This window comes from Leiobunum rupestre, chromosome 1 (genome assembly GCF_980474605.1).
Source record: "Leiobunum rupestre chromosome 1, qqLeiRupe1.1.hap1, whole genome shotgun sequence".
In the NCBI taxonomy this organism is placed as follows: Eukaryota; Metazoa; Arthropoda; class Arachnida; order Opiliones; family Sclerosomatidae; genus Leiobunum; species Leiobunum rupestre.
The window spans coordinates 81233761-81254421 of record NC_143384.1 but is presented as its reverse complement, the minus strand read 5'-3'; the positions used below and the strand labels follow the sequence as shown (position 1 = coordinate 81254421).

Genomic DNA, 20661 nt, shown 5'->3' with positions numbered 1-20661 from the left:
GAAGAAGAATTGGTTTTGAAAGACTATTTTTAAAAATGCGGGAAAGATTTCATCGAAGTTCATCGGAATGGCCCATTAGCTCAGTTGGTTAGAGCGTCGTGCTAATAACGCGAAGGTCGTGGGTTCGATCCCCCCATGGGCCAAAGAGAAGAAGAATTGGTTTTGAAAGACTATTTTTAAAAATGCGGGAAAGATTTCATCGAAATTCATCGGAATGGCCCATTAGCTCAGTTGGTTAGAGCGTCGTGCTAATAACGCGAAGGTCATGGGTTCGATCCCCCCATGGGCCATAGAGAAGAAGAATTGGTTTTGAGAGACTATTTTTAAAAATGCGGGAAAGATTTCATCGAAATTCATCGGAATGGCCCATTAGCTCAGTTGGTTAGAGCGTCGTGGGCGTTTGGTTTTTTGGAGAGTGCGGTTCGTTTTTCTTTGCTCTCCTCGTCTTCTCGCTAAGCCTTAGTTTCGGTTCTTTTTCTAAAATTTACTAATTCGCGCAGTTTATTTTTCGTTTTTCGTGCCTTCCTGGGTTTTCTTCTGAAATCCAGGATGGATATTTTAAAGCGCTCCGTTTTTGTGGAGTGTGAAGTTAAAGAAGTTTCGAAGCAGGAAATATTGACGGCATGTATTTTGGATTACGGGCCTCATTCGGTTTCGTCGGTTGTTGCTACGGACGGTGGCTATTACGTCACCTTCTTTCGCCAGGATGACGCCGATCTTTGTCTGGATGCTGATCTTCAGGTGGGAGACAAGCGTTTTGATGTGTCTGGGATTGCGAGGAAGACAGTCATTGTTAATATCTTTGGCTTACCAGAATTTCTGAGTGATGAGGCTGTTAAAGAAAAATTGGAGAGCTTATTATGCGAGATTAAAGGGGAAATACTTTGGCGTAAAAATGACGAAGGTGTTTATTTTGGTCTCCGGTCGGTCAAGGTTCGTCTTGCCGAATGCGTTAGTTCCTTACCGTACGGCTTAAAAATAAAGGACGTTCTTGGTCGGGAGACTTTTTACAGAGTTCGTCATAACTCCCAGAGTAAAGTTTGTAATGGGTGTCTTTCATCTAGCCACCTCTACAAGGAATGCCCATCTTTTATTTGTTTTCGATGTAAGAAGCCGGGCCATATGGCTCGGGTCTGCCCCACTCGGTCTACGATCATTGAGTCGAGGGAGACTGACGATGAAGCCAGTTCCGGAATTCTCGGTAATTATCGCTCTAACGATCATAATGTTCAGGATGTACATATGCCTAATGATACCGGTGCCGCCAAGGGTGGTGACGACGTGGAGAAAAATGAAGTAGCTCTTAGCGTGAAGGACTCGGGTAAACGAGTCCTGCCTTTTACTAGTGCGTCGGACGCTGAAAAACGACAACCTCCACCTAAGAAGTCGAATGTAGTTTCCAAGGATCCGAAGACTAATTCTTCGGACACTCCCGCATCGAAGTCCCTTCCCAGTGTTGTTACCCCCATCCCCAACTCGCATCATGCCGCTAAGAATCGTAACAGTTAACGTCAAAGGTCTTCGGAACCTTGACAAGATGAGGGAACTTCTTGTTTTTATAGGCGCGTACGACGTGGTTTTCCTACAGGAGACCCATTGGACGAATGAGCACGTAGGAGTTTTTCGGGACATTTTTCGTGGGCGTGTTTTTTGGGATATTGATCCAGTTACCACTTTTTGCGGCGTAGCGACATGTTTCCGGGCCGGCCTTGACATTATTCCTTCGCGGGTTTTTCGTAGTGGTTGCGGGCGTTTTTTTTTTGTCTCCGCGCTCGTTGACGATTTACCTTTGGATTTTGCGAATATCTACGCGCCGAATGACGCATCGGCGCGAACAGCTTTTTTGTCTACTGCGAAATTATGGTGCTCTATTTTACCTCGTCCGATTATTGCGGGCGATTTTAACGATTTTTTAAGCTATAATCTCGATCGCCGCCCTGCTTCGAAGGCCCGCCCTGTTTGTCAGCCTTCGTCACTTAAATTGTGGTCGGTGGGACTGGATCTTCATGATCCCTGGCGGGCGTGTCACCAAGATCACTTTGATTACACGCGTTCGGGTTTCGTGTACGGGAACTTTGTACTGTCACGTATTGATTATATATTTACCCGCCCTACGGATGGCCATAATTGTTCACGATGTCTCATTTCGCCCATCTCTTTTTCCGATCATAAAGCCGTGTCTCTTGTTTTTGATCCTAGTGGTGTTCAACGCGGGCCTGGGGTTTGGGCATTTAATTCTACTTTACTGGAAGAGGATCGCTTTCGCAACGGCATCCAGCGTATTGTTAATCGGAGTCGCGACACTATAGAGTACCGCGAGAACATATTTAGCTGGTACGAGAACCTTAAAGTCACTATCAAGGACTACGCTATCTTCTATGGTAAAGTTCGCGCTCAGAAGTTACGGAATTCGCGGTCTGCTCTGATAGAGCGGATTTCGCCAATGATCCGAGCTGCCTGTCGGAATTGTTAGTAGCGAAGCAGTTGCTTGCGGATTTCGATGCTGGGGTAATTCGGGGCCAGGTTCTTCGCGCGAAGGCAGATTTTCAAGAATTGGGAGAGAGACCTACGCGTTATTTTTTGCGTTTGGAGACCCACCGCCAGGGCATTAAGTCAATTGGTCGTTTGGTTTCTAGCTCTGGTGAGGTGTTACGTGACGGGGTTCTTATCCGTAACGAAATATTCGAGTTTTACAATGCCCTTTATACCAACGAGCCTATCTGCGAGGAACAGTGTCGCCGTTTTACTGACCTAGTCCGTAACCGTGTTGATGCCGTTGATAGCTCTGCCCTTGAGCAACCGGTTGCTTGGGGGGAAATCGAACACGCCTTGGGTTCTATGAAGAACAATAAGAGTCCGGGTCTTGACGGTTTAACGGTGGAGTTTTGGCGCTTTTTTCTCCCTCTTATCAAAAACGAATATCTCGGTATGGTTCAAACTATCCGCGACCATGGGCACATTCCTCCCAGTATGAAAGTTGGTCTCATAGTTCTTGTGCCGAAAGCTGGTGACTTGTCGCTTTTAAAAAATTGGCGTCCTATTACATTGTTAAACACGGACTATAAAATTTTATCCAAGGTTTTCGCGCTTCGGCTCGCTCGACTGTTACCAAATATTACGTCACCGACTCAGACGGGAGCGGTTCGCGGTCGGGACATTTCTCTCACTACAAGGACTTTGTCGGATGTAACGGAGCTTCTGCGGATTCGTGGGGAAGGTGGTATTCTCGTACAGTTGGACCTCTTGAAAGCTTTCGATCGGGTGTCTTGGCCGTTTTTATTCGCATTATTAGCCTCGATGGGGTTTGGCCCTTTCTTCTGCCGGTGGATTCAAGCTTTTATCGCGGGTTCCAAGGCCTGTGTCAAAATCAACGGTCATTTAACTCCTCTGTTCTCGTTGGGTCGCTCGGTTCGTCAAGGTTGCCCTCTCAGCCCATTGCTGTATATATTAGCTTCGGAACCATTGTTTAGCGCGGTGAATCGCCACGACACAATACCGGCACTCCGTCTCTCTGCTCATTCGCATTTGCCGAAACTCTTTCAACATATGGATGACACTACTATCGTATCTACATCTGAGACTGCTATCCCTCCGATATGCGAAATTCTTTCGGATTTTGGTCAGGCTTCGGGTGCTAAATTAAACCCAGCGAAGTGTCAAGCGAAATGGCTTGGTCTTTATCACGGTCGGGATCTTCTCGTCTCGCGTGGTATAACTATCTCAAGTGCGCCTTTGAAGATTCTCGGCATTTGGATTGACTATGACTATGCCAATTTACCTCAACTTCAGTGGGAAGAGTGGTACAGAAAGTTTTGTCGCGTCTTGCGTTCTTGGAAGGGTCGTCCTCTATCTATCATTGGGAAAGTCTTAGTTGTTAACGTTTTGGCTGCGTCTACGCTTTGGCATATCTTAAAAGCCGTCGACATTTCTCGGTTTTGGCTCAGCCAATTTCAAGCCGCCATTTTATCATTTATTTGGGGAACCGGTCCTCACCTTGTCGCGTATGACACTCTCGTTCGGCCAACGTTTTTTGGGGGTTTCGGCCTCGTGGATATCCCGACAAAAGTCAAAGCGTTTCGCGTTCGCGAAATCCTTACTCTGTTTGAAGACGCTACTTCGGATTACTATTGGGACCTTTATTCAGCGATCCTTGACCACTATGGGGGCGATTTGCAACTTGGCATTCAAGTCTTCCGATTAACTATTGACTCGCGTCGTGCTGCCGAGGATTCGATAATCAGAATGTCGCAGTCCAAAACGATGGACCTCTATAAAGAACTTATCGCTGCTATTCCTCCTGCCTGGGCAACCAAGATTGCGCGGAGTGTGAAGAAACCGCGTCGTTTTCCTGTCGCGCCTAATTTCGGGTTATCGGTTGTAAATGACAATGGTGAAACGATCAAATTCGCTCTTTCGGTCAAGTTTATTTACGATACTTTCGCGACCGGTTTATCTACTGAGTCCAGCGGCGAGGAGCGTTGGCGTCGCTTTTTCGGTGGCCCTCTATGCCGTGTTCGTTGGAAATTCGTCCGTTCCAACTTTTTGGGCCCTTCCCTTTCTGCCATGAATCTTCGACTGATCCATCAGGGATTTCCAGTAAAGTCACGTTTAGTGCACGGTCTCGTGGTCCCGGACTCTCGATGTCCCTTTTGTCAAACCGGCTCCGAAACTGTAGAACATCTTTTCGTGGAGTGTCCCGTGGTGTCGCAATGGTGGACTTGGTTGTTCTGTGCCGTCTTGGCCCTTTCCCGGGACTTATTCGGTGGTCCTACAAAAACTCGAAACTCTTTTATAATTTTTGGCGAGATAACTACTGATTTAAAAAAACCTGTTATTTTTTGGAAAATTGTAAATTTATTAAGTGCAATTTTTAAACGAGAAATTTGGATGTATCGTTGTCAATGTTCCTTTAATGAAACCGTATTTCAGGATGTCATATTTCCAAAAAAAGTCCGCGCAATATTAAAAAGAGAATTTCGGAATAAGCAAAGAAAACTAAATATGGATATTCCGTCTGACGTTATTTAATATAGTTTTTCGGTAATTGCAATATTTATCATTATCAATGTCGAAATTATTTATTTTTTAACAATAGAGACATTTCCTCTTTTATTTTCTTACCCGCTATGATCACATAAAATTGTTATATTTGTATTGTATTGTTTTAGACATGTGAATAAAGATTTTATAAAAAACAAAAAAAAAAAAACGCGTTCGGCTGTTAACCGAAAGGTTGATGGTTCGAGTCCATCCGGTGGCGACGCTTATTGTTTTACTTTCGTTCATTCCGTATTATTATTAACCCTTTAAGAAATGGAAGTGCCAACGTATTAAAAAGGGAGATTAATCGTCGAATAGTACGTTTCATGATAAATTGGAGCCTCCGTGGCGCAATGGTTAGCGCGTTCGGCTGTTAACCGAAAGGTTGATGGTTCGAGTCCATCCGGTGGCGATGCTTATTGTTTTACTTTCGTTCATTGCGTATTATTATTAACCCTTTAAGAAATGGAAGTGCCAACGTAGGAACAACAGGGATAAATCGTCAAATATTACGTTTCCGCGTGAACCGGAGCCTCCGTGGCGCAATGGTTAGCGCGTTCGGCTGTTAACCGAAAGGTTGATGGTTCGAGTCCATCCGGTGGCGACGCTTATTGTTTTACTTTCGTTCATTCCGTATTATTATTAACCCTTTAAGAAAAGGAAGTGCAAACGTAGGAACAACAGGGATAAATCGTCAAATATTACGTTTCCGCGTGAACCGGAGCCTCCGTGGCGCAATGGTTAGCGCGTTCGGCTGTTAACCGAAAGGTTGATGGTTCGAGTCCATCCGGTGGCGACGCTTATTGTTTTACTTTCGTTCATTGCGTATTATTATTAACTCTTTAAGAAATGGAAGGGCCAACGTATTAAAAAGGGGGATTAATCGTCGAATAGTACGTTTCATGATAAATTGGAGCCTCCGTGGCGCAATGGTTAGCGCGTTCGGCTGTTAACCGAAAGGTTGAAGGTTCGAGTCCATCCGGTGGCGACGCTTATTGTTTTTCTTCGTTCATTGCGTATTATTATTAACTCTTTAAGAAATGGTAGGGCCAACGTATTAAAAAGGGGGATTAATCGTCGAATAGTACGTTTCATGATAAATTGGAGCCTCCGTGGCGCAATGGTTAGCGCGTTCGGCTGTTAACCGAAAGGTTGATGGTTCGAGTCCATCCGGTGGCGACGCTTAATGTTTTACTTTCGTTCATTCCGTATTATTATTAACCCTTTAAGAAAAGGAAGTGCCAACGTAGGAACAACAGGGATAAATCGTCAAATATTATGTTTCCGCCTGAACCGGAGCCTCCGTGGCGCAATGGTTAGCGCGTTCGGCTGTTAACCGAAAGGTTGATGGTTCGAGTCCATCCGGTGGCGACGCTTATTGTTTTACTTTCGTTCATTGCGTATTATTATTAACTCTTTAAGAAATGGAAGGGCCAACGTATTAAAAAGGGGGATTAATCGTCGAATAGTACGTTTCATGATAAATTGGAGCCTCCGTGGCGCAATGGTTAGCGCGTTCGGCTGTTAACCGAAAGGTTGAAGGTTCGAGTCCATCCGGTGGCGACGTTTATTGTTTTTCTTCGTTCATTGCGTATTATTATTAACTCTTTAAGAAATGGTAGGGCCAACGTATTAAAAAGGGAAATTAATCGTCGAATAGTACGTTTCATGATAAATTGGAGCCTCCGTGGCGCAATGGTTAGCGCGTTCGGCTGTTAATCGAAACGTTGATGGTTCGAGTCCATCCGGTGGCGACGCTTATTGTTTTACTTTCGTTCATTGCGTATTATTATTAACTCTTTAAGAAATGGTAGGGCCAACGTATTAAAAAGGGGGATTAATCGTCGAATAGTACGTTTCATGAAAAATTGGAGCCTCCGTGGCGCAATGGTTAGCTTGTTCGGCTGTTAACCGAAAGGTTGATGGTTCGAGTCCATCCGGTGGCGATGCTTATGGTTTTACTTTCGTTCATTGCGTATTATTATTAACTCTTTAAGAAATGGAAGGGCCAACGTATTAAAAAGAGGGATTAATCGTCGAATAGTACGTTTCATGATAAATTGGAGCCTCCGTGGCGCAATGGTTAGCGCGTTCGGCTGTTAACCGAAAGGTTGATGGTTCGAGTCCATCCGGTGGCGATGCTTATTGTTTTACTTTCGTTCATTGCGTATTATTATTTACTCTTTAAGAAATGGAAGGGCCAACGTATTAAAAAGGGGAATTAATCGTCGAATAGTACGTTTCATGATAAATTGGAGCCTCCGTGGCGCAATGGTTAGCGCGTTCGGCTGTTAACCGAAAGGTTGATGGTTCAAGTCCATCCGTTGGCGACGCTTATTGTTTTACTTTCGTTCATTCCGTATTATTATTAACTCTTTAAGAAATGGAAGTGCCAACGTAGGAACAACAGGGATAAATCGTCAAATATTACGTTTCCGCGTGAACCGGAGCCTCCGTGGCGCAATGGTTAGCGCGTTCGGCTGTTAACCGAAAGGTTGATGGTTCGAGTCCATCCGGTGGCGACGCTTATTGTTTTACTTTCGTTCATTGCGTATTATTATTAACTCTTTAAGAAATGGAAGGGCCAACGTATTAAAAAGAGGGATTAATCGTCGAATAGTACGTTTCATGATAATTTGGAGCCTCCGTGGCGCAATGGTTAGCGCGTTCGGCTGTTAACCGCAAGAATGATGGTTCAAGTCCATCCGGTGGCGACGCTTATTGTTTTACTTTCGTTCATTCCGTATTATTATTAACCCTTTAAGAAAAGGAAGTGCCAACGTAGGAACAACAGGGATAAATCGTCAAATATTACGTTTCCGCGTGAACCGGAGCCTCCGTGGCGCAATGGTTAGCGCGTTCGGCTGTTAACCGAAAGGTTGATGGTTCGAATCCATCCGGTGGCGACGCTTATTGTTTTACTTTCGTTCATTCCGTATTATTATTAACCCTTTAAGAAATGGAAGTGCCAACGTATTAAAAAGGGAGTTTAATCGTCGAATAGTACGTTTCATGATAAATTGGAGCCTCCGTGGCGCAATGGTTAGCGCGTTCGGCTGTTAACCGAAAGGTTGATGGTTCGAGTCCATCCGGTGGCGATGCTTATTGTTTTACTTTCGTTCATTGCGTATTATTATTAACCCTTTAAGAAATGGAAGTGCCAACGTAGGAACAACAGGGATAAATCGTCAAATATTACGTTTCCGCGTGAACCGGAGCCTCCGTGGCGCAATGGTTAGCGCGTTCGGCTGTTAACCGAAAGGTTGATGGTTCGAGTCCATCCGGTGGCGACGCTTATTGTTTTACTTTCGTTCATTCCGTATTATTATTAACCCTTTAAGAAAAGGAAGTGCAAACGTAGGAACAACAGGTATAAATCGTCAAATATTACGTTTCCGCGTGAACCGGAGCCTCCGTGGCGCAATGGTTAGCGCGTTCGGCTGTTAACCGAAAGGTTGATGGTTCGAGTCCATCCGGTGGCGACGCTTATTGTTTTACTTTCGTTCATTGCGTATTATTATTAACTCTTTAAGAAATGGAAGGGCCAACGTATTAAAAAGGGGGATTAATCGTCGAATAGTACGTTTCATGATAAATTGGAGCCTCCGTGGCGCAATGGTTAGCGCGTTCGGCTGTTAACCGAAAGGTTGAAGGTTCAAGTCCATCCGGTGGCGACGCTTATTGTTTTTCTTCGTTCATTGCGTATTATTATTAACTCTTTAAGAAATGGTAGGGCCAAAGTATTAAAAAGGGGGATTAATCGTCGAATAGTACGTTTCATGATAAATTGGAGCCTCCGTGGCGCAATGGTTAGCGCGTTCGGCTGTTAACCGAAAGGTTGATGGTTCGAGTCCATCCGGTGGCGACGCTTAATGTTTTACTTTCGTTCATTCCGTATTATTATTAACCCTTTAAGAAAAGGAAGTGCCAACGTAGGAACAACCGGGATAAATCGTCAAATATTATGTTTCCGCCTGAACCGGAGCCTCCGTGGCGCAATGGTTAGCGCGTTCGGCTGTTAACCGAAAGGTTGATGGTTCGAGTCCATCCGGTGGCGACGCTTATTGTTTTACTTTCGTTCATTGCGTATTATTATTAACTCTTTAAGAAATGGAAGGGCCAACGTATTAAAAAGGGGGATTAATCGTCGAATAGTACGTTTCATGATAAATTGGAGCCTCCGTGGCGCAATGGTTAGCGCGTTCGGCTGTTAACCGAAAGGTTGAAGGTTCGAGTCCATCCGGTGGCGACGTTTATTGTTTTTCTTCGTTCATTGCGTATTATTATTAACTCTTTAAGAAATGGTAGGGCCAACGTATTAAAAAGGGAAATTAATCGTCGAATAGTACGTTTCATGATAAATTGGAGCCTCCGTGGCGCAATGGTTAGCGCGTTCGGCTGTTAATCGAAAGGTTGATGGTTCGAGTCCATCCGGTGGCGACGCTTATTGTTTTACTTTCGTTCATTGCGTATTATAATTAACTCTTTAAGAAATGGAAGGGCCAACGTATTAAAAAGGGGGATTAATCGTCGAATAGTACGTTTCATGATAAATTGGAGCCTCCGTTGCGCAATGGTTAGCGCGTTCGGCTGTTAACCGAAAGGTTGAAGGTTCGAGTCCATCCGGTGGCGACGCTTATTGTTTTTCTTCGTTCATTGCGTATTATTATTAACTCTTTAAGAAATGGTAGGGCCAACGTATTAAAAAGGGGGATTAATCGTCGAATAGTACGTTTCATGAAAAATTGGAGCCTCCGTGGCGCAATGGTTAGCTTGTTCGGCTGTTAACCGAAAGGTTGATGGTTCGAGTACATCCGGTGGCGATGCTTATGGTTTTACTTTCGTTCATTGCGTATTATTATTAACTCTTTAAGAAATGGAAGGGCCAACGTATTAAAAAGAGGGATTAATCGTCGAATAGTACGTTTCATGATAAATTGGAGCCTCCGTGGCGCAATGGTTAGCGCGTTCGGCTGTTAACCGAAAGGTTGATGGTTCGAGTCCATCCGGTGGCGATGCTTATTGTTTTACTTTCGTTCATTGCGTATTATTATTTACTCTTTAAGAAATGGAAGGGCCAACGTATTAAAAAGGGGAATTAATCGTCGAATAGTACGTTTCATGATAAATTGGAGCCTCCGTGGCGCAATGGTTAGCGCGTTCGGCTGTTAACCGAAAGGTTGATGGTTCAAGTCCATCCGTTGGCGACGCTTATTGTTTTACTTTCGTTCATTCCGTATTATTATTAACTCTTTAAGAAATGGAAGTGCCAACGTAGGAACAACAGGGATAAATCGTCAAATATTACGTTTCCGCGTGAACCAGAGCCTCCGTGGCGCAATGGTTAGCGCGTTCGGCTGTTAACCGAAAGGTTGATGGTTCAAATCCATCCGGTGGCGACGCTTATTGTTTTACTTTCGTTCATTGCGTATTATTATTAACTCTTTAAGAAATGGAAGGGCCAACGTATTAAAAAGAGGGATTAATCGTCGAATAGTACGTTTCACGATAAATTGGAGCCTCCGTGGCGCAATGGTAAGCGCGTTCGGCTGTTATCCGAAAGGTTGATGGTTCGAGTCCATCCGGTGGCGACGCTTATTGTTTTACTTTCGTTCATTGCGTATTATTATTAACTCTTTAAGAAATGGAAGTGCCAACGTAGGAACAACGGGGATAAATCGTCAAATATTACGTTTCCGCGTGAAACGGAGCCTCCGTGGCGCAATGGTTAGCGCGTTCGGCTGTTAACCGAAAGGTCGATGGTTCGAGTCCATCCGGTGGCGACGCTTATGGTTTTACTTTCGTTCATTGCGTATTATTATTAACTCTTTAAGAAATGGAAGGGCCAACGTATTAAAAAGAGGGATTAATCGTCGAATAGTACGTTTCACGATAAATTGGAGCCTCCGTGGCGCAATGGTAAGCGCGTTCGGCTGTTAACCGCAAGGTTGATGGTTCGAATCCATCCGGTGGCGACGCTTATTGTTTTACTTTCGTTCATTGCGTATTATTATTAACTCTTTAAGAAATGGAAGGGCCAACGTATTAAAAAGAGGAATTAATCGTCAAATAGTACGTTTCATGTTAAATTGGAGCCTCCGTGGCGCAATGGTTTGCGCGTTCGGCTGTTAACCGAAAGGTTGATGGTTCGAGTCCATCCGGTGGCGACGCTTATTGTTTTACTTTCGTTCATTGCGTATTATTATTAACTCTTTAAGAAATGGAAGGGCCAACGTATTAAAAAGAGGGATTAATCGTCAAATAGTACGTTTCATGATAAATTGGAGCCTACGTGGCGCAATGGTAAGCGCGTTTGGCTGTTAACCGAAAGGTTGATGGTTCGAGTCCATCCGGTGGCGATGCTTATTGTTTTACTTTCGTTCATTGCGTATTATTATTAACTCTTTAAGAAATGGAAGGGCTAACGTATTAAAAAGAAGGATTAATCGTCGAATAGTACGTTTCACGATAAATTGGAGCCTCCGTGGTGCAATGGTAAGCGCGTTCGGCTGTTAACCGCAAGTTTGATGGTTCGAATCCATCCGGTGGCGACGCTTATTGTTTTACTTTCGTTCATTGCGTATTATTATTAACTCTTTAAGAAATGGAAGGGCCAACGTATTAAAAAGAGGGATTAATGGTCGAATAGTACGTTTCACGATAAATTGGAGCGTCCGTGGCGCAATGGTAAGCGCGTTCGGCTGTTAACCGCAAGGTTGATGGTTCGAATCCATCCGGTGGCGACGCTTATTGTTTTACTTTCGTTCATTGCGTATTATTATTAACTCTTTAAGAAATGGAAGGGCCAACGTATTAAAAAGAGGGATTAATCGACAAATAGTACGTTTCATGATAAATTGGAGCCTCCGTGGCGCAATGGTTTGCGCGTTCGGCTGTTAACCGAAAGGTTGATGGTTCGAGTCCATCCGGTGGCGACGCTTATTGTTTTACTTTCGTTCATTGCGTATTATTATTAACTCTTTAAGAAATGGAAGGGAAAACGTATTAAAAAGAGGGATTAATCGTCAAATAGTACGTTTCATGATAAATTGGAGCCTCCGTGGCGCAATGGTAAGCGCGTTCGGCTGTTAACCGCAAGGTTGATGGTTCGAATCCATCCGGTGGCGACGCTTATTGTTTTACTTTCGTTCATTGCGTATTATTATTAACTCTTTAAGAAATGGAAAGGCCAACGTATTAAAAAGAGGGATTAATCGTCGAATAGTACGTTTCGTGATAAATTGGAGCCTCCGTGGCGCAATGGTTTGCGCGTTCGGCTGTTAACCGAAAGGTTGATGGTTCGAGTCCATCCGGTGGCGACGCTTATTGTTTTACTTTCGTTCATTGCGTATTATTATTAACTCTTTAAGAAATGGAAGGGCCAACGTATTAAAAAGAGGGATTAATCGTCGAATAGTACGTTTCATAATAAATTGGAGCCTCCGTGGCGCAATGGTTAGCGCGTTCGGCTGTTAACCGAAAGGTTGATGGTTCGAGTCCATCCGGTGGCGATGCTTATTGTTTTACTTTCGTTCATTGCGTATTATTATTAACACTTTAAGAAATGAAAGTGCCAACGTAGGAACAACATGGATAAATCGTAAAATATTACGTTTCCGCGTGAACTGGAGCCTCCGTGGCGCAATGGTTAGCGCGTTTGGCTGTTAACCGAAAGGTTGATGGTTCGAGTCCATCCGGTGGCGATGCTTATTGTTTTACTTTCGTTCATTGCGTATTATTATTAACCCTTTAAGAAATGGAAGTGCCAACGTAGGAACAACAGGGATAAATCGTCAAATATTACGTTTCCGCGTGAACCGGAGCCTCCGTGGCGCAATGATTAGCGCGTTCGGCTGTTAACCGAAAGGTTGATGGTTCGAGTCCATCCGGTGGCGACGCTTATTGTTTTACTTTCGTTCATTGCGTATTATTATTAATTCTTTAAGAAATGGAAGGGCCAACGTATTAAAAAGAGGGATTAATCGTCGAATAGTACGTTTCATGATAAATTGGAGAATCCGTGGCGCAATGGTTAGCGCGTTCGGCTGTTAACCGCAAGGTTGATGGTTCGAGTCCATCCGGTGGCGACGCTTATTATTTTACTTTCGTTCATTGCGTATTATTATTAACTCTTTAAGAAATGGAAGGGCCAACTTATTAAAAAGAGGGATTAATCGTCGAATAGTACGTTTCATGATAAATTGGAGCCTCCGTGGCTCAATGGTTAGCGCGTTCGGCTGTTAACCGAAAGGTTGATGGTTCGAGTCCATCTGGTGGCGACGCTTATTGTTTTACTTTCGTTCATTGCTTATTATTATTAACTCTTTTAGAAATGGAAGGCCCAAGGTATTAAAAAGGGGGATTAATCGTCGAATAGTACGTTTCATGATAAATTGGAGTCTCCGTGGCGCAATGGTTAGCGCGTTCGGCTGTTAACCGAAAGGTTGATGTTTCGAGTCCATCCGGTGGCGATGCTTATTGTTTTACTTTCGTTCATTGCGTATTATTATTAACTCTTTAAGAAATGGAAGGGCCAACTTATTAAAAAGAGGGATTAATCGTCGAATAGTACGTTTCATGATAAATTGGAGCCTCCGTGGCTCAATGGTTAGCGCGTTCGGCTGTTAACCGAAAGGTTGATGGTTCGAGTCGATCTGGTGGCGACGCTTATTGTTTTACTTTCGTTCATTGCTTATTATTATTAACTCTTTTAGAAATGGAAGGGCCAACGTATTAAAAAGGGGGATTAATCGTCGAATAGTACGTTTCATGATAAATTGGAGCCTCCGTGGCGCAATGGTTAGCGCGTTCGGCTGTTAACCGAAAGGTTGATGTTTCGAGTCCATCCGGTGGCGATGTTTATTGTTTTACTTTCGTTCATTGCGTATTATTATTAACTCTTTAAGAAATGGAAGGGCTAACGTATTAAAAAGAGGGATTAATCGTCGAATAGTACGTTTCATGATAAATTGGAGCGTCCGTGGCGCAATGGTTAGCTCGTTCGGCTGTTAACCGAAAGGTTGATGGTTCGAGTCCACCCGGTGGCGACGCTTATTGTTTTACTTTCGTTCATTGCGTATTATTATTAACTCTTTAAGAATGGAAGGGCCAACGTATTAAAAAGAGGGATAAATCGTCGAATATCACGTTTCATGATAAATTGGAGCCTCCGTGGCGCAATGGTTTGCGCGTTCGGCTGTTAACCGAAAGGTTGATAGTTCGAGTCCATCCGGTGGCGACGCTTATTGTTTTACTTTCGTTCATTGCGTATTATTATTAACTCTTTAAGAAATGGAAGGGCCAACGTATTAAAAAGAGGGATTAATCGTCGAATAGTACGTTTCATGATAAATTGGAGCGTCCGTGGCGCAATGGTAAGCGCGTTCGGCTGATAACCGCAAGGTTGATGGTTCGAATCCATCCGGTGGCGATGCTTATTGTTTTACTTTCGTTCATTGCGTATTATTATTAACTCTTTAAGAAATGGAAGGGCCAACGTATTAAAAAGAGGGATTAATCGTCAAATAGTACGTTTCATGATAAATTGGAGCCAACGTGGCGCAATGGTTAGCGCGTTTGGCTGTTAACCGAAAGGTTGATGGTTCGAGTCCATCCGGTGGCGACGCTTATGGTTTTACTTTCGTTCATTGCGTATTATTATTAACTCTTTAAGAAATGGAAGGGCCAACGTATTAAAAAGAGGGATTAATCGTCGAATAGTACGTTTCACGATAAATTGGAGCCTCCGTGGCGCAATGGTAAGCGCGTTCGGCTGTTAACCGCAAGGATGATGGTTCGAATCCATTCGGTGGCGACGCTTATTGTTTTACTTTCGTTCATTGCGTATTATTATTAACTCTTTAAGAAATGGAAGGGCCAACGTATTAAAAAGAGGGATTAATCGTCGAATAGTACGTTTCATGATAAATTTCATTGAAATTCATTGGAAAGGCCCATTAGCGCAGTTGGTTAGAGTGTCGTGCTAATAACGCGAAGATCGTGTGTTCGATCCCCCATGAGCCAAAGAGAAGAAGAATTGGTTTTAAACGACTATTTTTCAAAAGGTGGGAAAGATATCATCGAAATTCATTGGAAAGGCCCATTAGCTCAGTTGGTAAGACCGTCGTTCTAATAACGTGAAAATCGTGGGTTCGATCCCCCATGAGCGAAAGAGAAGAAGAATTTGTTTTCAAAACGACTAATTTTAAAAAGGTGGGAAAGATTTCATAGAAATTCATTGGTAAGGCCCATTAGCTCAGTTGGTTAGAGCGTCGTGCTAATAACGCGAAGGTCGTGGGTTCGATCCCCCATGGGCCAAAGAGAAGAAGAATTGCTTTTTAACTATTATTTTCAAAAAGGTGGGAAAGATTTCATCGGAATTCATTGGAAAGGCCCATTAGCTCAGTTGGTTAGAGCGTCGTGCTAATAACGCAAAGGTCGTGGGTTCGTTTCCCCCATGGGCCAAAGAGAAGAAGAATTGGTTTTGAAAGACTATTTTTAAAAATGCGGGAAAGATTTCATCGAAATTTATCGGAATGGCCCATTAGCTCAGTTGGTTAGAGCGTCGTGCTAATAACGCGAAGGTCGTGGGTTTGATCCCCCCATGGGCCAAAGAGAAGAAGAATTGGTTTTGAAAGACTATTTTTAAAAATGCGCTAAAAATTTCATCGAAATTCATCGGAATGGCTAATTAGCTCAGTTGGTTAGAGCGTCGTGCTAATAACGCGAAGGTCGTGGGTTCGATCCCCCCATGGGCCAAAGAGAAGAAGAATTGGTTTTGAAAGACTGTTTTTAAAAATGCGGGAAAGATTTCATCGAAATTCATCGGAATGGCCCATTAGCTCAGTTGGTTAGAGCGTCGTGCTAATAACGCGAAGGTCGTGGGTTCGATCCCCCCATGGGCCAAAGAGAAGAAGAATTGGTTTTGAAAGACTATTTTTAAAAATGCGGGAAAGATTTCATCGAAATACATCGGAATGGCCCTTTAGCTCAGTTGGTTAGAGCGTCGTGCTAATAACGCGAAGGTCGTGGGTTCGATCCCCCCATGGGCCAAAGAGAAGAAGAATTGGTTTTGAAAGACTATTTTTAAAAATGCGGGAAAGATGTCATCGAAATTCATCGGAATGGCCCATTAGCTCAGTTGGTTAGAGCGTCGTGCTAATAACGCGAAGGTCGTGGGTTTGATCCCCCCATGGGCCAAAGAGAAGAAGAATTGGTTTTGAAAGACTATTTTTAAAAATGCGCTAAAAATTTCATCGAAATTCATCGGAATGGCTAATTAGCTCAGTTGGTTAGAGCGTCGTGCTAATAACGCGAAGGTCGTGGGTTCGATCCCCCCATGGGCCAAACAGAAGAAGAATTGGTTTTGAAAGACTGTTTTTAAAAATGCGGGAAAGATTTCATCGAAATTCATCGGAATGGCCCATTAGCTCAGTTGGTTAGAGCGTCGTGCTAATAACGCGAAGGTCGTGGGTTCGATCCCCCCATGGGCCAAAGAGAAGAAGAATTGATTTTGATAGATTATTTTTAAAAATGCGGGAAAGATTTCATTGAAATTCATCGGAATGGCCCATTCGCTCAGTTGGTTAGAGCGTCGTTCTAATAACGCGAAGGTCGTGGGTTCGATCCCCCCATGGGCCAAAGAGAAGAAGAATTGGTTTTGAAAGACTATTTTTTAAAATGCGGGAAAGATTTCATCGTTATTCTTCGGAATGGCCCATTAGCTCAGTTGGTTAGAGCGTCGTGCTAATAACGCGAAGGTCGTGGGTTCGATCCCCCCCCATGGGCCAAAGAGAAGAAGAATTGGTTTTGAAAGACTATTTTTCAAAATGCGGGAAAGATTTCATCGAAAGTCATCGGAATGGCCCATTAGCTCAGTTGGTTAGAGCGTCGTGCTAATAACGCGAAGGTCGTGGGTTCGATTCCCCCATGGGCCAAAGAGAAGAAGAATTGGTTTTGAAAGACTATTTTTAAAAATGCGGGAAAGATTTCATCGAAATTCATCGGAATGGCCCATTAGCTCAGTTGGTTAGAGCGTCGTGCTAATAACGCGAAGGTCGTGGGTTCGATGCCCCCATGGGCCATAGAGAAGAAGAATTGGTTTTGAGAGACTATTTTTAAAAATGCGGGAAAGATTTCATCGAAATTCATCGGAATGGCCCATTAGCTCAGTTGGTTAGAGCGTCGTGCTAATAACGCGAAGGTCGTGGGTTCGATCCCCCCATGGGCCAAAGAGGAGAAGAATTGGTTTTGAAAGACTATTTTTAAAAATGCGGGAAAGATTTCATCGAGATTCATCGGAATGGCCCATTAGCTCAGTTAATTAGAGCGTCGTGCTAATAACGCGAAGGTCGTGGGTTCGATCCCCCCATGGGCCAAAGAGAAGAAGAATTGGTTTTGAAAGACTGTTTTTAAAAATGCGGGAAAGATTTCATCGAAATTCATCGGAATGGCCCATTAGCTCAGTTGGTTAGAGCGTCGTGCTAATAACGCGAAGGTCGTGGGTTCGATCCCCAAATGGGCCAAAGAGAAGAAGAATTGGTTTTGAAAGACTATTTTTAAAAATGCGGGAAAATTTCATCGAAACTCATCGGAGTGGCCCATTAGCTCAGTTGGTTAGAGCGTCGTGCTAATAACGCGAAGGTCGTGGGTTCGATCCCCCCATGGGCCAAAGAGAAGAAGAATTGGTTTTGAAAGACTATTTTTAAAAATGCGGGAAAGATTTCATCGACATTCATCGGAATGACCCATTAGCTCAGTTGGTTAGAGCGTCGTGCTAATAACGCGAAGGTCGTGGGTTTGATCCCCCCATGGGCCAAAGAGAAGAAGAATTGGTTTTGAAAGACTATTTTTAAAAATGCGGGAAAGATTTCATCGAAATACATCGGAATGGCCCATTAGCTCAGTTAATTAGAGCGTCGTGCTAATAACGCGAAGGTCGTGGGTTCGATCCCCCCATGGGCCAAAGAGAAGAAGAATTGGTTTTGAAAGACTATTTTTAAAAATGCGGGAAAGATGTCATCGAAATTCATCGGAATGGCCCATTAGCTCAGTTGGTTAGAGCGTCGTGCTAATAACGCAAAGGTCGTGGGTTCGTTTCCCCCATGGGCCAAAGAGAAGAAGAATTGGTTTTGAAAGACTGTTTTTAAAAATGCGGGAAAGATTTCATCGAAATTCATCGGAATGGCCCATTAGCTCAGTTGGTTAGAGCGTCGTGCTAATAACGCGAAGGTCGTGGGTTCGATCCCCCCATGGGCCAAAGAGAAGAAGAATTGGTTTTGAAAGACTATTTTTAAAAATGCGGGAAAGATTTCATCGAAATACATCGGAATGGCCCATTAGCTCAGTTGGTTAGAGCGTCGTGCTAATAACGCGAAGGTCGTGGGTTCGATCACCCCATGGGCCAAAGAGAAGAAGAATTGGTTTTGAAAGACTATTTTTAAAAATGCGGGAAAGATTTCATCGAAATTCATCGGAATGGCCCATTAGCTCAGTTGGTTAGAGCGTCGTGCTAATAACGCGAAGGTCGTGGGTTCGATCCCCCCATGGGCCAAAGAGAAGAAGAATTGATTTTGAAAGATTATTTTTAAAAATGCGGGAAAGATTTCATCGAAATTCATCGGAATGGCCCATTCGCTCAGTTGGTTAGAGCGTCGTTCTAATAACGCGAAGGTCGTGGGTTCGATCCCCCCATGGGCCAAAGAGAAGAAGAATTGGTTTTGAAAGACTATTTTTTAAAATGCGGGAAAGATTTCATCGTTATTCTTCGGAATGGCCCATTAGCTCAGTTGGTTAGAGCGTCGTGCTAATAACGCGAAGGTCGTGGGTTCGATCCCCCCCCCCCCATGGGCCAAAGAGAAGAAGAATTGGTTTTGAAAGACTATTTTTCAAAATGCGGGAAAGATTTCATCGAAATTCATCGGAATGGCCCATTAGCTCAGTTGGTTAGAGCGTCGTGCTAATAACGCGAAGAACGTGGGTTCGATTCCCCCATGGGCCAAAGAGAAGAAGAATTGGTTTTGAAAGACTATTTTTAAAAATGCGGGAAAGATTTCATCGAAATTCATCGGAATGGCCCATTAGCTCAGTTGGTTAGAGCGTCGTGCTAATAACGCGAAGGTCGTGGGTTCGATGCCCCCATGGGCCATAGAGAAGAAGAATTGGTTTTGAGAGACTATTTTTAAAAATGCGGGAAAGATTTCATCGAAATTCATCGGAATGGCCCATTAGCTCAGTTGGTGAGAGCGTCGTGCTGATAACGCGAAGGTCGTGGTTTCGATCCCCCCATGGGCCAAAGAGAAGAAGAATTGGTTTTGAAAGACTATTTTTAAAAATGCGGGAAAGATTTCATCGAAGTTCATCGGAATGGCCCATTCGCTCAGTTGGTTAGAGCGTCGTGCTAATAACGCGAAGGTCGTGGGTTCGATCCCCCTTGGGCCAAAGAGAAGAAGAATTGGTTTTGAAAGACTATTTTTAAAAATGCGGGAAAGATTTCATCGAAATTCATCGGAATGGCCCATTAGCTCAGTTGGTTAGAGCGTCGTGCTAATAACGCGAAGGTCGTGGGTTCGATCCCCCCATGGGCTAAAGAGAAGAAGAATTGGTTTTGAAAGACAATTTTTAAAAATGCGGGAAAGATGTCATCGAAATTCATCGGAATGGCCCATTAGCTCAGTTGGTTAGAGCGTCGTGCTAATAACGCGAAGGTCGTGGGTTTGATCCCCCCATGGGCCAAAGAGAAGAAGAATTGGTTTTGAAAGACTATTTTTAAAAATGCGCTAAAAATTTCATCGAGATTCATCGGAATGGCTAATTAGCTCAGTTGGTTAGAGCGTCGTGCTAATAACGCGAAGGTCGTGGGTTCGATCCCCCCATGGGCCAAAGAGAAGAAGAATTGGTTTTGAAAGACTATTTTTAAAAATGCGGGAAAGATTTCATCGAAATTCATCGGAATGGCCCATTAGCTCAGTTGGTTAGAGCGTCGTGGGCGTTTGGTTTTTTGGAGAGTGCGGTTCGTTTTTCTTTGCTCTCCTCGTCTTCTCGCTAAGCCTTAGTTTCGGTTCTTTTTCTAAAATTTACTAATTCGCGCAGTTTATTTTTCGTTTTTCGTGCCTTCCTGGGTTTTCTTCTGAAATCCAGGATGGATATTTTAAAGCGCTCCGTTTTTGTGGAGTGTGAAGTTAAAGAAGTTTCGAAGCAGGAAATATTGACGGCATGTATTTTGGATTACGGGCCTCATTCGGTTTCGTCGGTTGTTGCTACGGACGGTGGCTATTACGTCACCTTCTTTCGCCAGGATGACGCCGATCTTTGTCTGGATGCTGATCTTCAGGTGGGAGACAAGCGTTTTGATGTGTCTGGGATTGCGAGGAAGACAGTCATTGTTAATATCTTTGGCTTACCAGAATTTCTGAGTGATGAGGCTGTTAAAGAAAAATTGGAGAGCTTATTATGCGAGATTAAAGGGGAAATACTTTGGCGTAAAAATGACGAAGGTGTTTATTTTGGTCTCCGGTCGGTCAAGGTTCGTCTTGCCGAATGCGTTAGTTCCTTACCGTACGGCTTAAAAATAAAGGACGTTCTTGGTCGGGAGACTTTTTACAGAGTTCGTCATAACTCCCA

General features: G+C 43.7%; 41 non-coding genes across 41 annotated transcripts; all 41 read left to right on the top strand.

The window, feature by feature from the left end:
* The first annotated feature begins 69 nt into the window (after nt 1-69).
* Nucleotides 70-143, top strand: TRNAI-AAU (transfer RNA isoleucine (anticodon AAU)). Its single transcript has one exon. It is a non-coding gene; the product is annotated as a tRNA-Ile (tRNA).
* Nucleotides 144-216: 73 nt separating this feature from the next.
* On the top strand, nt 217-290 carry TRNAI-AAU (transfer RNA isoleucine (anticodon AAU)). Its single transcript has one exon. It is a non-coding gene; the product is annotated as a tRNA-Ile (tRNA).
* Nucleotides 291-5379: 5089 nt separating this feature from the next.
* Nucleotides 5380-5452, top strand: TRNAN-GUU (transfer RNA asparagine (anticodon GUU)). The gene has a single exon. It is a non-coding gene; the product is annotated as a tRNA-Asn (tRNA).
* A 119-nt stretch (nt 5453-5571) lies between these two features.
* TRNAN-GUU (transfer RNA asparagine (anticodon GUU)) lies at nt 5572-5644 on the top strand. The gene has a single exon. It is a non-coding gene; the product is annotated as a tRNA-Asn (tRNA).
* A 119-nt stretch (nt 5645-5763) lies between these two features.
* On the top strand, nt 5764-5836 carry TRNAN-GUU (transfer RNA asparagine (anticodon GUU)). The gene has a single exon. It is a non-coding gene; the product is annotated as a tRNA-Asn (tRNA).
* Nucleotides 5837-6146: 310 nt separating this feature from the next.
* On the top strand, nt 6147-6219 carry TRNAN-GUU (transfer RNA asparagine (anticodon GUU)). Its single transcript has one exon. It is a non-coding gene; the product is annotated as a tRNA-Asn (tRNA).
* A 119-nt stretch (nt 6220-6338) lies between these two features.
* Nucleotides 6339-6411, top strand: TRNAN-GUU (transfer RNA asparagine (anticodon GUU)). Its single transcript has one exon. It is a non-coding gene; the product is annotated as a tRNA-Asn (tRNA).
* Nucleotides 6412-7105: 694 nt separating this feature from the next.
* On the top strand, nt 7106-7178 carry TRNAN-GUU (transfer RNA asparagine (anticodon GUU)). The gene has a single exon. It is a non-coding gene; the product is annotated as a tRNA-Asn (tRNA).
* Nucleotides 7179-7489: 311 nt separating this feature from the next.
* On the top strand, nt 7490-7562 carry TRNAN-GUU (transfer RNA asparagine (anticodon GUU)). The gene has a single exon. It is a non-coding gene; the product is annotated as a tRNA-Asn (tRNA).
* Nucleotides 7563-7873: 311 nt separating this feature from the next.
* Nucleotides 7874-7946, top strand: TRNAN-GUU (transfer RNA asparagine (anticodon GUU)). The gene has a single exon. It is a non-coding gene; the product is annotated as a tRNA-Asn (tRNA).
* A 119-nt stretch (nt 7947-8065) lies between these two features.
* TRNAN-GUU (transfer RNA asparagine (anticodon GUU)) lies at nt 8066-8138 on the top strand. The gene has a single exon. It is a non-coding gene; the product is annotated as a tRNA-Asn (tRNA).
* A 119-nt stretch (nt 8139-8257) lies between these two features.
* Nucleotides 8258-8330, top strand: TRNAN-GUU (transfer RNA asparagine (anticodon GUU)). The gene has a single exon. It is a non-coding gene; the product is annotated as a tRNA-Asn (tRNA).
* Nucleotides 8331-8449: 119 nt separating this feature from the next.
* TRNAN-GUU (transfer RNA asparagine (anticodon GUU)) lies at nt 8450-8522 on the top strand. The gene has a single exon. It is a non-coding gene; the product is annotated as a tRNA-Asn (tRNA).
* Nucleotides 8523-8832: 310 nt separating this feature from the next.
* TRNAN-GUU (transfer RNA asparagine (anticodon GUU)) lies at nt 8833-8905 on the top strand. Its single transcript has one exon. It is a non-coding gene; the product is annotated as a tRNA-Asn (tRNA).
* Nucleotides 8906-9024: 119 nt separating this feature from the next.
* On the top strand, nt 9025-9097 carry TRNAN-GUU (transfer RNA asparagine (anticodon GUU)). The gene has a single exon. It is a non-coding gene; the product is annotated as a tRNA-Asn (tRNA).
* An 885-nt stretch (nt 9098-9982) lies between these two features.
* TRNAN-GUU (transfer RNA asparagine (anticodon GUU)) lies at nt 9983-10055 on the top strand. Its single transcript has one exon. It is a non-coding gene; the product is annotated as a tRNA-Asn (tRNA).
* Nucleotides 10056-10366: 311 nt separating this feature from the next.
* Nucleotides 10367-10439, top strand: TRNAN-GUU (transfer RNA asparagine (anticodon GUU)). The gene has a single exon. It is a non-coding gene; the product is annotated as a tRNA-Asn (tRNA).
* A 119-nt stretch (nt 10440-10558) lies between these two features.
* On the top strand, nt 10559-10631 carry TRNAN-GUU (transfer RNA asparagine (anticodon GUU)). The gene has a single exon. It is a non-coding gene; the product is annotated as a tRNA-Asn (tRNA).
* Nucleotides 10632-10750: 119 nt separating this feature from the next.
* Nucleotides 10751-10823, top strand: TRNAN-GUU (transfer RNA asparagine (anticodon GUU)). The gene has a single exon. It is a non-coding gene; the product is annotated as a tRNA-Asn (tRNA).
* A 1655-nt stretch (nt 10824-12478) lies between these two features.
* On the top strand, nt 12479-12551 carry TRNAN-GUU (transfer RNA asparagine (anticodon GUU)). The gene has a single exon. It is a non-coding gene; the product is annotated as a tRNA-Asn (tRNA).
* Nucleotides 12552-14397: 1846 nt separating this feature from the next.
* On the top strand, nt 14398-14470 carry TRNAI-GAU (transfer RNA isoleucine (anticodon GAU)). Its single transcript has one exon. It is a non-coding gene; the product is annotated as a tRNA-Ile (tRNA).
* Nucleotides 14471-15284: 814 nt separating this feature from the next.
* TRNAI-AAU (transfer RNA isoleucine (anticodon AAU)) lies at nt 15285-15357 on the top strand. The gene has a single exon. It is a non-coding gene; the product is annotated as a tRNA-Ile (tRNA).
* Nucleotides 15358-15577: 220 nt separating this feature from the next.
* On the top strand, nt 15578-15651 carry TRNAI-AAU (transfer RNA isoleucine (anticodon AAU)). Its single transcript has one exon. It is a non-coding gene; the product is annotated as a tRNA-Ile (tRNA).
* Nucleotides 15652-15871: 220 nt separating this feature from the next.
* Nucleotides 15872-15945, top strand: TRNAI-AAU (transfer RNA isoleucine (anticodon AAU)). Its single transcript has one exon. It is a non-coding gene; the product is annotated as a tRNA-Ile (tRNA).
* Nucleotides 15946-16018: 73 nt separating this feature from the next.
* On the top strand, nt 16019-16092 carry TRNAI-AAU (transfer RNA isoleucine (anticodon AAU)). Its single transcript has one exon. It is a non-coding gene; the product is annotated as a tRNA-Ile (tRNA).
* Nucleotides 16093-16165: 73 nt separating this feature from the next.
* TRNAI-AAU (transfer RNA isoleucine (anticodon AAU)) lies at nt 16166-16239 on the top strand. Its single transcript has one exon. It is a non-coding gene; the product is annotated as a tRNA-Ile (tRNA).
* A 220-nt stretch (nt 16240-16459) lies between these two features.
* TRNAI-AAU (transfer RNA isoleucine (anticodon AAU)) lies at nt 16460-16533 on the top strand. The gene has a single exon. It is a non-coding gene; the product is annotated as a tRNA-Ile (tRNA).
* A 220-nt stretch (nt 16534-16753) lies between these two features.
* On the top strand, nt 16754-16829 carry TRNAI-AAU (transfer RNA isoleucine (anticodon AAU)). Its single transcript has one exon. It is a non-coding gene; the product is annotated as a tRNA-Ile (tRNA).
* Nucleotides 16830-16902: 73 nt separating this feature from the next.
* TRNAI-AAU (transfer RNA isoleucine (anticodon AAU)) lies at nt 16903-16976 on the top strand. Its single transcript has one exon. It is a non-coding gene; the product is annotated as a tRNA-Ile (tRNA).
* Nucleotides 16977-17049: 73 nt separating this feature from the next.
* Nucleotides 17050-17123, top strand: TRNAI-AAU (transfer RNA isoleucine (anticodon AAU)). The gene has a single exon. It is a non-coding gene; the product is annotated as a tRNA-Ile (tRNA).
* A 73-nt stretch (nt 17124-17196) lies between these two features.
* TRNAI-AAU (transfer RNA isoleucine (anticodon AAU)) lies at nt 17197-17270 on the top strand. Its single transcript has one exon. It is a non-coding gene; the product is annotated as a tRNA-Ile (tRNA).
* Nucleotides 17271-17490: 220 nt separating this feature from the next.
* On the top strand, nt 17491-17564 carry TRNAI-AAU (transfer RNA isoleucine (anticodon AAU)). Its single transcript has one exon. It is a non-coding gene; the product is annotated as a tRNA-Ile (tRNA).
* Nucleotides 17565-17636: 72 nt separating this feature from the next.
* TRNAI-AAU (transfer RNA isoleucine (anticodon AAU)) lies at nt 17637-17710 on the top strand. Its single transcript has one exon. It is a non-coding gene; the product is annotated as a tRNA-Ile (tRNA).
* A 514-nt stretch (nt 17711-18224) lies between these two features.
* On the top strand, nt 18225-18298 carry TRNAI-AAU (transfer RNA isoleucine (anticodon AAU)). Its single transcript has one exon. It is a non-coding gene; the product is annotated as a tRNA-Ile (tRNA).
* Nucleotides 18299-18518: 220 nt separating this feature from the next.
* On the top strand, nt 18519-18592 carry TRNAI-AAU (transfer RNA isoleucine (anticodon AAU)). The gene has a single exon. It is a non-coding gene; the product is annotated as a tRNA-Ile (tRNA).
* Nucleotides 18593-18812: 220 nt separating this feature from the next.
* TRNAI-AAU (transfer RNA isoleucine (anticodon AAU)) lies at nt 18813-18892 on the top strand. Its single transcript has one exon. It is a non-coding gene; the product is annotated as a tRNA-Ile (tRNA).
* A 73-nt stretch (nt 18893-18965) lies between these two features.
* On the top strand, nt 18966-19039 carry TRNAI-AAU (transfer RNA isoleucine (anticodon AAU)). Its single transcript has one exon. It is a non-coding gene; the product is annotated as a tRNA-Ile (tRNA).
* Nucleotides 19040-19112: 73 nt separating this feature from the next.
* On the top strand, nt 19113-19186 carry TRNAI-AAU (transfer RNA isoleucine (anticodon AAU)). The gene has a single exon. It is a non-coding gene; the product is annotated as a tRNA-Ile (tRNA).
* Nucleotides 19187-19259: 73 nt separating this feature from the next.
* On the top strand, nt 19260-19333 carry TRNAI-GAU (transfer RNA isoleucine (anticodon GAU)). The gene has a single exon. It is a non-coding gene; the product is annotated as a tRNA-Ile (tRNA).
* A 219-nt stretch (nt 19334-19552) lies between these two features.
* Nucleotides 19553-19626, top strand: TRNAI-AAU (transfer RNA isoleucine (anticodon AAU)). The gene has a single exon. It is a non-coding gene; the product is annotated as a tRNA-Ile (tRNA).
* A 73-nt stretch (nt 19627-19699) lies between these two features.
* TRNAI-AAU (transfer RNA isoleucine (anticodon AAU)) lies at nt 19700-19773 on the top strand. The gene has a single exon. It is a non-coding gene; the product is annotated as a tRNA-Ile (tRNA).
* The last annotated feature ends 888 nt before the right edge of the window (nt 19774-20661 follow it).